This window comes from Rhinoderma darwinii, chromosome 3, assembly GCF_050947455.1.
Source record: "Rhinoderma darwinii isolate aRhiDar2 chromosome 3, aRhiDar2.hap1, whole genome shotgun sequence".
Lineage (NCBI taxonomy): Eukaryota > Metazoa > Chordata > Amphibia > Anura > Rhinodermatidae > Rhinoderma > Rhinoderma darwinii.
In genome coordinates, this window is record NC_134689.1 from 352,271,972 (window position 1) to 352,286,014 (window position 14,043).

Sequence of the window (14,043 nt, forward strand, 5' to 3'; positions counted from 1 at the left end):
AGATCACATCACCAAACCGAGACGAGGTGGTGACAGAATATCTTTTTTTTAAAAACGGCTAAATACATTACGCCCCTATGGGTTAAACGTTGACTTCAAATTGAGTGGTATAGGATAGGAGGTGGTTTGCCCATAGCTTTGCTTTTTACTCCACATATTAGGGATTATGACTAGACAGTGTGTACATATTACTATACTAACATAAATATTTTTTTCTGTCTATTTCAGATAATATATGAAGACTCACCCGTAATGGATCCGCTCATCCTGACTCCATGCTATTATAAAAAAGAAATTGATGCCTTTTTTCCGAAATTTGAAGTTTGGCACAAATTGGATGAAATGTGCTTATACTGTATGTCAATTTACATGCTATTATTAAACTAATATAGCTCTACATTCACTTTTTCTATTTGCCATTGTTTATTCCTTTATGGCAGAATTAGTGCACATATTACATAGAATCACGTTCTATATAGAACGGATTGAATATCAAAATACATTGTAAAACTAGGAACGTGCACCCAAAGTTTTGGGAACTTCTTTTTGATTACCTAAGATGTACAAATTAATAGAGCGAAAAGTGAATGTATTGTGTTCTTTATGATCTTCAACATAGTGACGGACAGAGCATGCATGTGATGCGTGTCATTAGAGTGAGTGCGTTTCACGACTCATTCTCAGTTTCTATGCAGGAACAATTCTATGTGTGACGTGCGGCTCGGCGCATGCGCACTGATACCCGGAAATGCCGGTGAATTAACCAGCATGGTGGATGAAAGGGGATCCACGGAATGGTGAGCCGGATTTAACATGATTGAATTACCTTTTTTATTATATTTTGATGCTATACACCTGCACTGGTTCTATTGGCAAATTAGACTGTATTTTTAAGTTTCATACAGTACGGGCGATATTAACTGCACGTATTTCATTGAAAAAATGAAAACACCACATGGTGGTTTTTTCACTACACTGTTTTTAAACATTATAACTAAGATTTTATGCAAGATTGAAATTTTATTGCATTATTACAATGATGTTGTAAACCATGTATTTATATGTGCACCTCACACTGAAATGTATTGCTTGAGAAAGGCCCTATTGAGCAGGGCTGAAACGTTGCATGTGGTGATTAAAAAGATCCATTTTTTCACTGAACCTGGAATGCTGACCTGTATATTGGATTTTGCTATATATATATATATATATATATATATATATATATATATATATATATATATATTTCAGAGATCTGATAAACACGAACAAATTCAGGGACTTCTGACCTTCTTTAAACTTTCACTTTTCGGTATTATTGCTAAAATTCTTCTTGAGTTATTTTACAATACGTGACATATATAACTATGTTATATTGCTTTAAATGAAAAATAAAATGATCATATAACTTTACATACTTTTGAAGCATACCACCATGAGTTCGAGTAACCTAAAACATTCTCCGTCTCATAAAGCTTTATATAAATGTATGTAGACATGCAGTCCATTATGCCAGCAGCCACCCTCAGAAATAAATTGAATGTCACTGGGTTGATATCTTTTATTTTGTGTTTTTGTAGGTCAAAATTAATAGTCATTGTACAAAATACTTGGAAAAAAATGTGCTTAGGGTGAAATTTATGGGTGAGGCTTCCAATATTTTATTGTTTACATATGTGATCTATTCACTGCATATGGAGTACAATTCCTTGTTAATCTATAGCTATATGTCTTTGCTTTTCAAACATGATTTTTGCAGGCACACCCAGGTAAACACAACATAATAGTCGGATTAATTACTAATTGCCCCTTTATGGTTACGAAAGGACTTTTTTTTTTATCAAACTTGTCCTTACAGCACCTAACACATTCCCTGCCATAAAAGGTATCTGCCCTAAATAAGCGTGCTGTCCAGATGCTGAAAATCCTGTCATCTCAGGTCATGTCCTTACCCAATGCCCCCGTCATGCCACTTTGATATTAACTCCCTACACAAGGGTACAAAACATCATCTGGTTGACTTTATACTTTACGTCCATAAAATAATCCAATTAAAATATTTCCAGTCAGAATCCATATGGAAGAAATGCTAAGGCATACATTTTCAGACTTTAAGGAATACAATAGACAGGCAAGACAGGAATTCAGCTTTCAAAGAGCTTAGTGGGCTTAAAGTTTAATGTTTTATTTAAGCCATCTGATAGCGCAAGCTGTATTGTGAAAATTAAAGCTGCCCCCTCCCATATAGGTTGTAGATAGAACATATTCCAGCACCCCATGCCTCTTTTTTTATGACTAGGTGTCTATTATTAAATGTAAATATTTTTTTTAATATTACATCTGATTGAATTTGCTACTATCAACATAGTCACCTCAAACTTATTATTGCTTGCATGTATCTGATATCTCTGATAATTTTGGAACGCAGGAGAAATTCAGCTCTTAAAAGGGCTGCTGTATGTGTTTACATCTAGCACATCTAAAAAGATCTTGACAATTGTGGTTACAGGTACACTGAATCTGGACTCATAGAGCCTATCCATTGACAAGAGTGAACATATAGTATAGAGAACCTTGTGTGTGCATTACTCATCCATAGTAGTCTATATATGAATAATACTGGAGTTCCTGTTTCTCCAGCTATATACTTGGGATAATTGTTGGCAGAACATTTATCTAATGTTTATGGCCACAGAGATTGATCAAATTTATAGGGTATATTCATTGACGGAACTACCAATACCGTGGCTGGGATGGGGCCCGTGGCATAAGACGGCTCATGCCGCCTTGTCTGGTACATAAATGTTCCACAATGGCATCGATAGCACCGGCCATTTGGGCCCAAGCCTGTATTTTTGGCCTAGTGCCCCAGATCCCCAGGTGACGGCCACATTCAATTGTATCTATGTCCTCACAGGCTGCAGGACTGGGGAAGCTGTGAGACTCTGCAGCTCCGTTCATCGTGGGAATGGCGCTAGCTGAGTATAAGTTTTTCTTATTTGTTTGGTGGCACTATCTACAAGGGGTGTATGTGGCACTATCTACAGTTGGTATGTGGCACTATCTACAAGGGGAGTGTGTGGCAATATACGGGGGGGGTTGGCACTACCTATAAGGGACTGTGTGTTGCACTATCTACAGGGAGTGTATGGCACTAACTACAAGGGGCTGTCTGTTGCACTAGAGAAAGCTGTGGGTGGCACTATCTACAAGGGGGTGTGGCATTATCTACAGGGGGTAGTGTGGCACTATTTACCGGGGGCTGTTTGTGGCACTATCTAGAGGGGGCTGTGTGTGGTGCTATCTAAAGGTAGTTGTGTGTGGTACTATCTACATGGCGCTGTGTTTGGCACTATCTAAAGGGGCTGAGTGTGGCACTATCAATAGAGTGTTGTGTGTGGCCCTATCTAAATGGGGCTGTGTGTGGCACTTTGTACAGGGGGCTGTCGGTGGCACTATCTACAGTAGGTTTGAGTGCCATTATCTACAGGGGGCTGTGTGTGGCACTATCTACAAAGGATGTCTGTGGCACTATCTACAGTAGGTAGCATGGCACTGTCCACAGGGGGCAATGTAGCACTATCTACAGGGTACTGTGTGTGGCACTATCCACAGGGGGGCTATGTGGCACGATCCACAGTGGGCTTTGTGGGGTACTATCAACAGGGGGCTTTGTGGGGCACTATCAACAGGGGGCTGTGTCTGGCACTATCTATAGAGGGCTGTATGCAGTCAAAAGTTTGGTATGGGGCCCAGTCTTTCTTAGTTACGCCCCTGTGTATATTGCAAGTGTAAGCACTTAGCGGTATCACTGCCATAAGGAGATCCCTTTTAAAGGCTATGCAAACCTTTGAAAATGATTTTATTTTAATAAAAAGGTCAATCCATGGGTTTTGTGCCACTTTATAATTAGTTTTTATTAAAAATTATTTTTGCTTTTCGAGATACAGCTGCTTTGTGTCCTGAATCCGTAAATCAACGGGACTGACGAGTTCAGTGTCAGCAGGTCTTGCGAGAAACACGCAGGATCAGAGACACGATGGATCCACCTATTATCCATCACATCTAAGTTTATAACTTAGAAAAGATCGATTACATGTGGATCCTGCATGTATGAGACACGCAGAACCCGCTGACAATGAACCCGCCAGTCCTGCGGACCTGACGGATTCAGGTCATAGCGCATGATACAGCAGCTCTGTATACAGTATACAGAGCAGCTGTATACAGAGCAGTAAAAATAATTTAGAATAAAAACGAATTATAAAGTTGAACAAAACCCACTGATTGCCCCTTTTATTTTAAAAAAAATAATAATAAATCGCTTTACATAGCCCTTAAAGAGTATTTCCATTTAATACATGTATTTGATTCTATCACTAAATAAACATAACATTGGGGCAGGTTTAACCCCTTAACGACCAAGGACGAAAATGTACGTCATGGTCGGCTGCTAGTTCCCGCACCATGACGTACATTTTCGTCCGCATTTCAAACTGTCACTCTGTGTAAACACAGAGTGACAGACCCGCGCTGACAGTTGTCCCCGACAGCTGAGACATCAGTCTTGCCGGACAGCGGACCATCGCCGCTGATTTCGGCAGTTAACCCCTTAAGTGCGGCGACGGATTGCCGTCGCCGCATTTAAGTGGTTTGAAGCACATCAGCAGCCCCCACGAAGTGATCGTGGGGGCTACCGATGCTTGTCACGGCAATCGGAGGTCAGATAATGACCTCCGGGTTGCCATGCACGGAAGCCTCGGAGGAACAGCCTCCGGCCGTTCCTCCTCTGCTTCCTGTCAGTGTGACAGTCACGTCACAATGACAGTTAGAGTACATTACACTACGTGTGTAGTGTAATGTACTCTAGCAGCGATCAAAGCTGCAAGACTAAGTGTCCCCTAGTGGGACAAGTTAAAAAAGTAAAAAAAAGTAATAAAAATGTTTTAAAAAAAGTGTAAAAATAAAAGTTATAAGTTCTATAAACACTAAATGCTTTTTTTCCTATAATAAGACTTTTATTATAGAAAAAAAATGAACACGTTAAAAAAGTACACATATCTGGTATCACCGCGTTCGTAACGAACCCAACTATAAAACTATAATGTTATTTTTCCCGCACGATGAACACCCCAAAAAAAATCAATAAAAAACTACGACAGAATCGCAATTTTTTGGGTCACCACCGCTCCCTAAATAAAGAATAAAAAGTGATCAAAAAGTCGCATGTACCCGAAAATAGTACCAATAAAAACTTCTATCCGTCCCGCAAAAAACAAGCCCTTACACAGCTTTTTTGATTAAAAAATTAAAAAATTATGGCTCTCAGAATATGGTGACACAGAATTTTTTTTTTTTATAAATAAGTCATTTTATTGCGCAAATGCTAAAAAAAAGGACCAAACCTATATACATATGGTATCGCCGTAATCGTACCAACCCGCAGAATAAAGTAAAAATGTCATTTATTGCGTACGGTGAAAAAAAAAACCTAAAAAAACGGTGTCAGAATTCCTGTTTTTTTGCTCAGGATTGCAAAAAAATTTAATAAAAAGTGATCAAAAAAAAATCGCATGTACCCCAAAATGGTACCAATGAAAACTACAGATTGTCCCGCAACAAATAAGCCTTCACACCACTCTATTGATGGAAAAATAAAAAAGTTATGGCTCTTGGAAAGCGGGGAGTGAAAATCTAAAATATGAAAGCAAAAAATGGATCAGTCCTGAAAGGGTTAATTCATTTCTAATGAAAAAACGTATGACCACATGTGGGGTATTTCCGTACTCGGGAGAAATTGCTTTATAAAAAAATGGTTGTTTTTTTCCTCCTTTATCCCTTGTGAAAATGAAAAAATGCAACATTTTAGTGGAAAAAATTTTGATATTAATTTTCGCGCCCTAATTCTAATAAACTCTGCAAAAGACCCGTGGGGTCTAAATGCTCACTATACCCCTAGAAAAATTCCTTGAAGGTTTTTCCAAAATGGGGTCACTTTTGGTGGGTTTCCACTGTTTTGGTCCCTCCAGTGCATTGCAAATGCGACATGGCACCGAAAACCATTCCAGCAAAATCATAAATCCAAATGGCGCTCCTTCCCTTCTGAGCCCTGCTGTGGGTCCAAACAGCAGTTTATTACCACATATGGGGTATTGTCGTAATCGGGAGACATTGCTTTACAAATGTTGGGGTGCATTTTCTTCGTTATTCCTTGTAAATAATAAAAATTTCTATGTTGTTTCAGAAAAAAAGTACATTTTAATTCTTACAGACTAATTTCAATATATTTAGCGAAAAACCTGTGTGGTCAAAATGCTAACTATACCCCTAGATAAATACCTTAAGGGGTCTAGTTTTCGAAATGGAGTCGTTTATGGGGAGTTTCTATCATTCTGGCAGCTCAAAGCCTCTCCAAATGTACATTGGGGCCTAAAACATTTTCAAGCAAAATATAAGTCCTGAAAGCCTCCGGGTGTTCCCTTCCTTTGGGGCCCTGCCGTGTGTCCAAACAACGCATTAGGGCCACAATGTGGGTATTTTTGAAAACAGGAGAAAGAGGGTGATAGATTTTGGGGTGTGTTTCTTCATTTTCATGGTCGCTTTACAAAGAAATCGGTCTTCAAACAAATACTTTTATGAAAAAAGTTAAATTATTATTTTTTTCACCTGATATGCATTAAATTTAGCAAAGAACTGTGGGGTCAAAATAATTACTATACCCCTAAATAAATACCTTATGGGGTCTAGTTTTCTAAATGGGGTCGTTTATGGGGAGTTTCTATCGTTCTGGCAGCTCAAAGCCTCTCCAAATGTACAGTGGGGCCTAAAACATTTTCAAGCAAAATATGAGTCCTGAAAGCCTCCGGGTGCTCCCTTCATTTTGGGTCCTGCCGTGTGTCCAGGCAGCGCATTAGGGTCACAATGGGGGCATTTTTGAAAACAGGAGAGAGAGGGTGATAGATTTTGTGGTGTGTTTCTTCATTCTCATGGTCGCTTTACAAAGAAATTGGTCTTCAAACTGATACTTTTATGAAAAAAAAGTGAAATTATTTTTTTTTTTCACCTGCTATGTATTAAATTTAGCAAAAAACTGTGGGGTCAAAATACTTACTATACCCTTAGGTAAATACCTTAAGGGGTCTAGTTTTCTAAATGGGGTCATTTGTGGGGGTTTCCATCACTCTGAGACCTATGAGCCTCTGAAAACCTGGCTTGGTGCCGGAAAACAAAATGTACTTCAAAATTTATAAAATTATTATTCAATTTGTAAGTCCTCTAAATTGCTGAAAATTTATTTTATTTTTTCAAAAGTGCTGCCAAAATGGAGTAAAGAGATAGAAATATATATTTAATTAAAAAAATTGTACAGGGAGGGGGCGGAGTTACGACGCATCGTGATGGCAGCTTAATTCCTGAGCTCCTCACTTCACCCTCAGAAACTACAGCTTTATAGACGATATATCCAACCAAAATGGTGAGAACATCAAGGGACAAGAGCAGAGACTCACCCGGTCCTGCAAAGCAGGGAAAAAATCAGTCCGAAATGGACAAATACCTGATGAAAAAACTTTCCTCTCCTGCGGCCCGGGAAAAAATGGCGCCGACACAGCATGCAGACGAGGCTGGAGATGATGACTCAGAGGAAGATAGCTCTGCAGCCTGTTCAGAGCCGGTGAGGGACAGAGACACGCTATCACGCTCCTACTTTAAAAAGGTACTGACACAAGCAATCACCCCTGTAATGAAAGAGTTGGCGGATATAAAAGGGGATATTAAACAGATTGGGCAAAGGGTGGAATACCTAGAAGAAACGCAAACCTCTATTTTAAGCCACAGTGCCGTCGTTTCCAATATGCTTGCCTCACATCAGACTCACATAAATAACGCTCATTTGATGATTGAGGACCAGGAAAACCGAAGCCGCCGCCGGAATATCAGAATGCGGGGCCTCCCTGAAACAGTAACAGGAGACACATTGCCCCAAGTAATCACACGGATCTTTGCTGACCTTGTGGGTCAAGAGAGAGCCGACAAGATGGTGGTGGAAAGGGTACACAGAGCGCTAAGACCAAAGCCTGCACCGAACGAACCGCCGAGGGATGTGATTTGCGGCCTGCTGAGTTTCCTAGACACATCAAGCCTGCTGAAAGCGGCGAGGGAACGACAGGAGTATTTGTATGAAGGGTCACAAGTACTCTTTTTTCAAGATATAGCACCCAGTACCTTGGCTAAAAGGAGGATCTTAAAGCCAGTGACAGACATGCTTCGTGTCAAGAAATTGCCGGTGAGGTGGTTATTCCCGTTCGGTTTAGCGACCATGATAGAAGGGCGACAATGCATCATCCGTTCCCCAGATGACCTCCCTAAACTCTGGGAGAAGTTGAGCATTTCACCACTTGACATCCCATCATGGCTGCCTGTACAAGCAACTTCGGATATACCAGAACTCCCATACTTACCGTCGCCAACAGGATGGCAAGTGGCGTCAAGGATGAAGTCTCCGCGATATCGGAAACACCCAACGCCAGCTTTGGCTGATTGAAAGGCTCACCATGGACGATGAAAATATCTGCCATTACTACATAAGTGGTGAATTCTAGGGAGTGCGTGAGTGATTACTGAAATGCTTTTGTTTATAGCAGCAGATCCCTATGTGCCTTATATTACATATGTATATGGTCTATTTCAAATGTCCTCATATAATATGTATACTATTATCTGCTGTGTAAGGGTAGATACAGTGGTATTAGATATTGCTATAGTATATTTGCTCACGATTAGACGGTGTTAAACATTGTTAAGCTGTTAGGAGTGATTATACTGTGATAAAATGAGATGCAATATGGATATACTGGTTTACACTAATATAGTGAGATGGCCGAAGAGGACAGCCCATTCTTATTTTAGTATTGTCGACAAGCTTAAAGTGGATAATACAGTTTCTGGGGGTGGAACCTTGTTTTTCTGGCGTTCCAATCTCCCCCTCCTCCTCCCCCTCATCCCCACCCGTATTCAGGTGCTTTCTCCGGGTTGGAGATATTGATGGCAATTGTGGATACTAGAGGATGTGCGGGGATTTTTTCTGCCCTTCCTCTGGGATCTCTTCGATACCGGGTGGAGGGTCCCACAGGAATATATGTATATAGTTTACGTTTTTATGTTTACACCGTGACCGTGCTCAGACATCACTGCGTCTGTCTCACTGTACCACTTCATTATGGCTTCGCTTAAAACTTTATCATTTAATGTTAAAGGCATGAACGTCCCACAGAAACGAAGTCAGATTTTTAACATGTTGAGAAGAGAAAGTGCTGATCTCATTTTCTTACAAGAAACACACTTTAAATCAAATAAGCTCCCTTCACTTCCTACTAAGCCTTATGACAAATGGTTTCACTGTTCTTATGATAGTGCTGCGAGGGGGGTCTCAATAGCGATACGAGACACAATACCCTTTGTTCATGAAGCCACACAAAGTGATCCTAATGGTCGTTATATATTTCTCAAAGGAACTATTTTGAACACGAAAATTACATTAGTTAATCTTTATGGACCAAATGTGAGACAGGCGCAGTGGTTGACGAAGGTATTACATTCACTTCAGCCCTTCTTTGAAGGAATGGTGATAGTAGGAGGGGACTTTAACATGGTCTTAGATCCGAACTTAGATTCCACATCTAAAGCATCACATGTTACCCATAAGGCCCGCAGAAGATTAAAAATGCTGTTAACCAGGTTAAAATTGATCGATGTGTGGAGGGTACATCATCCGTCCGACCGGGATTATTCCTTTTATTCAGCCCCACATAAGTCATACCAACGCTTAGATCATTTGCTAATTTTAGAACGTTCCTTGCCGGCGGTCACATCTTCCGGAATCGGTAACATTACCATTTCAGACCATGCACCGATCTTTATCAAAATTAAGTTAACAGACCTACCTATGAGAGGGTGGAACTGGAGGCTAAATGACACTTTACTAGAAAATATAAAAGATTTTGACGCCTTAGAACTCCGGTTGAAGGAATTTTTTGCGGTTAACGATGATCCTCTTATATCTCAGCCTATACTATGGGAGACACATAAAGCTGTTATAAGAGGGGAACTCATTGCTTTGGGGTCTAGAGTTAAGAAAGAACGGATGAAAACTATTAACCAGGTATTGGGTAAAATCTCCTCACTGGAAAATATACATAAATGTGCACAGTTGGAGTCAGCGCAAGCTGAATTACGACACCTTAGGCAGGAATTAAAGAATATCCTTAATGTAAAATCGGCGAAAACCCTTCAACTATTAAAGTATAAAACCTATGCACACGGGGACAAGGGGAACAAAATAATGTCAAACCTCATTAAAAAGCAAAGAGGGAAAACGTTCATTTCATCCATCAAAAACAAGGAAGGGCATAAACTCACCACAACAGATCTAATTGCCAGGGAATTTAGGAATTATTACTTGGAATTATATAATATTAAAAAAGATCCTATACAGGCTAGTAGGACTCCACAGGCAGACGCCATACAAAAATTCTTAACATCTATTGAAGCGCCCTCCTTGTCAGAAGAAGAAAGAGCCTCGCTGGTGGTTCCTTTCACTTTGTCTGAAATTGAAAAGATTCTGATGTCCATACCAAATGGGAAGAGCCCTGGGCCAGATGGTCTGCCCATAATTTATTATAAAAAATTTAAAAATACATTAATGCCGTACTTCTTGTCACTATGTAATGCCCTGCTGAATGGAGCTAGCTTCCCTAAACAAGCTTTAGAGGCCAACATTACTATTCTACCAAAAGAGGGGAAGGATCTGGAAAGGTGCAGCAGTTACAGGCCTATTTCTCTATTAAATTCGGACCTGAAATGGTGGGCAAAAATTTTGTCAACACGCATTAATAGTTACCTTTCTAAATTGGTTGGAGCGGAACAGGTGGGATTTGTGCCAGGGAGGGAAGGGAAATTTAATACCATGAGAACGGTTCATGCAATATATCACGCTAGACAACACAAAATTCCCTTGATCTTACTAGGGACAGACGCGGAGAAGGCCTTCGATCGCATAGATTGGATATTCCTGAAAGCTGCTCTTTCTAAATTTGGCTTCCCCCAAACACTTATAGACATGATTTTCTCCTTATATCAAAATCCTACAGCAAGAATACAGGTGAACGGCACCTTTTCAGATCCTTTCCCTATTCAAAATGGAACAAGGCAAGGCTGCCCTCTGTCCCCCACGTTATTCGTTTTGGTAATGGAAACACTCTTACTTAAAATTAGACAGACTACATCTATTAAAGGCCTGAAGGTAGGACAATTCGAGCACAAAACAGCTGCATATGCAGATGATTTATTGGTCCTCATAACAAACCCTGTAGTGGCCCTTCCAAACCTCATACAAATTTTTGAAGAATTCGGTTGGATTTCAAATTTCAAGATCAATTATGAGAAGTCAGAAGCATTAAATATAACCTTACCTAACAATATTTTATTGACAATTAGCTCATGTTCACCTTTTAAATGGCAAAAATCCGAACTGCAATATTTAGGACTGAAACTCACGGCTAGCCCTAACTTACTTTTTGCCAGGAATTACGACCCAATGTACTACAAAATTAAAAATTACTTGAACAAACTACGTATCCCATATATGTCGTGGATAGGACGCAAAAATCTCCTTACTACATTCATTCTACCACAAGTTTTATACCTGTTTCAGACTTTGCCAATTGACATTCCGAAGTATTACTTCCTAAAATTTAGATGCTTATTCACAGAGTTTATGTGGAATAATAAAAGGCCTAGAATCGCATATCAGCAATTGATAAGGAAAAAAACTGAAGGAGGATTGGCACTGCCAGACCTAATTTCGTATTACAATGCAATACAATTGGGGAGATGGACACAACTGGCAAAGGCTGAAGGGGGATTGCCACATGTAGATATAGAGAAGGGGTTATTGTTGCACAATCAGGCTTCTGCTCTATGGGTCGGAAACACGCTTCCTGCCAGAGCATCGGTGGTGAGTGATATGACATGGGGGATGCTTAAGGTATGCCACACTTCCCCGGCACTACATCTACGTGACAGTAAGTTCTCAATGTTAGCGCCACTCTCTGTGCTTCCATGTTTGTTGAACCCCACTTGCTCTAAGGTTCCTGATTCTTGGTCTCATTTGAGGTCCTTAAAGATAGAAAGAGTTTTTGATTCAATGGGACCACCTACACTTCATACCCTACATGAGGAACTGAAAATCCGTAGCCCTTCAAGCTTACAAGTGTTAGACTTCACACACACATGTAAGAGGTTTCTCGCTTCTGTAGCTGCAAGCAAATCAGACCCCACATGGTTGGAAAACTACACTTTATGGGATACGACCCCTAAAAAGTGTCTCTCTAAGATATATAAACAGTTGATAACAAACATGAGCAAAGACACGCCAGGTTTCATACCAGCATGGGAAAGGGAACTGGGTTGTTTGTTCAATGCAGAGGATAGATCTTACATTTTGCGCCATTCACATGGTTTTTCTAGATGTGTTAGAATGCAAGAAAATTCTTACAAGCTACTAACGCGATGGTACAGAACGCCGGATTACTTATACAGGATTCGGGCATCTACTTCAGATCAATGCTGGAGGTGTGAGAGGGAAGTGGGTAGCATTTCCCACATATGGTGGTCGTGCAGGGAGATCCAACCCTTCTGGAAAGAAGTAGAAAAACTGATTGCAAAAATTTGTTCAAATCCAGTGTCACTCACAAAAGAATTGATCTTACTGTGGTTACCAACAAAAGAGTTCTCCCCATCCTCCAAAAACCTTCCCACATACATAATATCAGCGGCTAAAATATTGATCCCTACCTTGTGGAGGAGCTCAATACCCCCATCACTGGACCAACTAGTGAACAAAATACACCAAATATGTCGGCTGGAGGAACTAGCAGGGTGGGAAAATAAAAACAGGACATCATTTCTCAAAATCTGGCAGCCTTGGCTAGCAAAAGGGACAAGGCTTTAGGTAACCAAGGATAGAGGAAATATGAGTGGGACTCGTTGATAGAGAGGGGAGTCCAGAAAAATTTTTGATCAAAAATTTTTTGATCAAGAGGGACAGTACAGAGTGTTTAGTACTTGATAGTACTTACAGTACAGGAAGAATATTACATGAGTCACGGTCACGGTGATATGATATGATATGTTTACTTGTTTATTTGTTTGTCAGGTTGTCTATCATTTCGCAGTTGAGCATACAAGACAGACTGATTATATACATCAAACATTGGATTGCTATGGCATAAAAAATTTAGATGTCATGAAGAGAAGATATTGTTCTCAAGCATAATATATTGATGTGCCAGGCATAAATGCTGCCTGTTATAGTTGTTGTAACTGACTAATGTATTTCTATGCAACTGCTTTAATAAAAAGAGTTTATACAAAAAAAAAAAATTGTACAGTATGTGTGTACATATGTGACATATTGCAGTTAAAAATAGGGGAAAATGGTAATTTTTACAAAATTTCTTCCATTTTTCTATTTTTTAATTAATTTCCGCAAATCGTATCAGTCTACTTTTACCACTAAAATAAAGTACAACATGTGACGAAAAAACAATGTCAGAATTACTTGGATATTCAAAACTTTCACAGAGTTATTCTCTGATAAAGTCAGACATACCAGATTTGACAAATCTGGCTTGGTCATTAAGGTACAAACATGCCCGGTCATTAAGGGGTTAAAAGAATAATGCCAAATACTGTTTGTTTGATATTTTTATGTTTGAATTCAGTGGTGTAATTTGGCTGGGATCTCTACTATGATCTCTACTTCTTATAATTCTACCTGGGAGATCTATGGCTTCTATGGCTATGACAATTGGTGCTCATATGATTCGCCATGCTAAAACTTTGTTACAAAATGCGTCTAAGATGTATGAACAAACTAATCCTTTCAAATGTAACAAACAACAGTTACGGGTGACAAAGTAAAACTAAAGAAAGCCTCGTGCTGTCATCCGGCCTGGTTACAATCAGATACTGGAGGTAGCAGAG

At 39.7% G+C, this 14,043-nt stretch overlaps 1 protein-coding gene across 1 annotated transcript in view; it reads right to left on the reverse strand.

Annotated features, from left to right (window-relative positions):
• The window catches only part of ANTXR1 (ANTXR cell adhesion molecule 1), a 235,682-nt gene that overhangs the window by 106,912 nt on the left and 114,727 nt on the right, over positions 1-14,043 (reverse strand). The window lies entirely within an intron of this gene.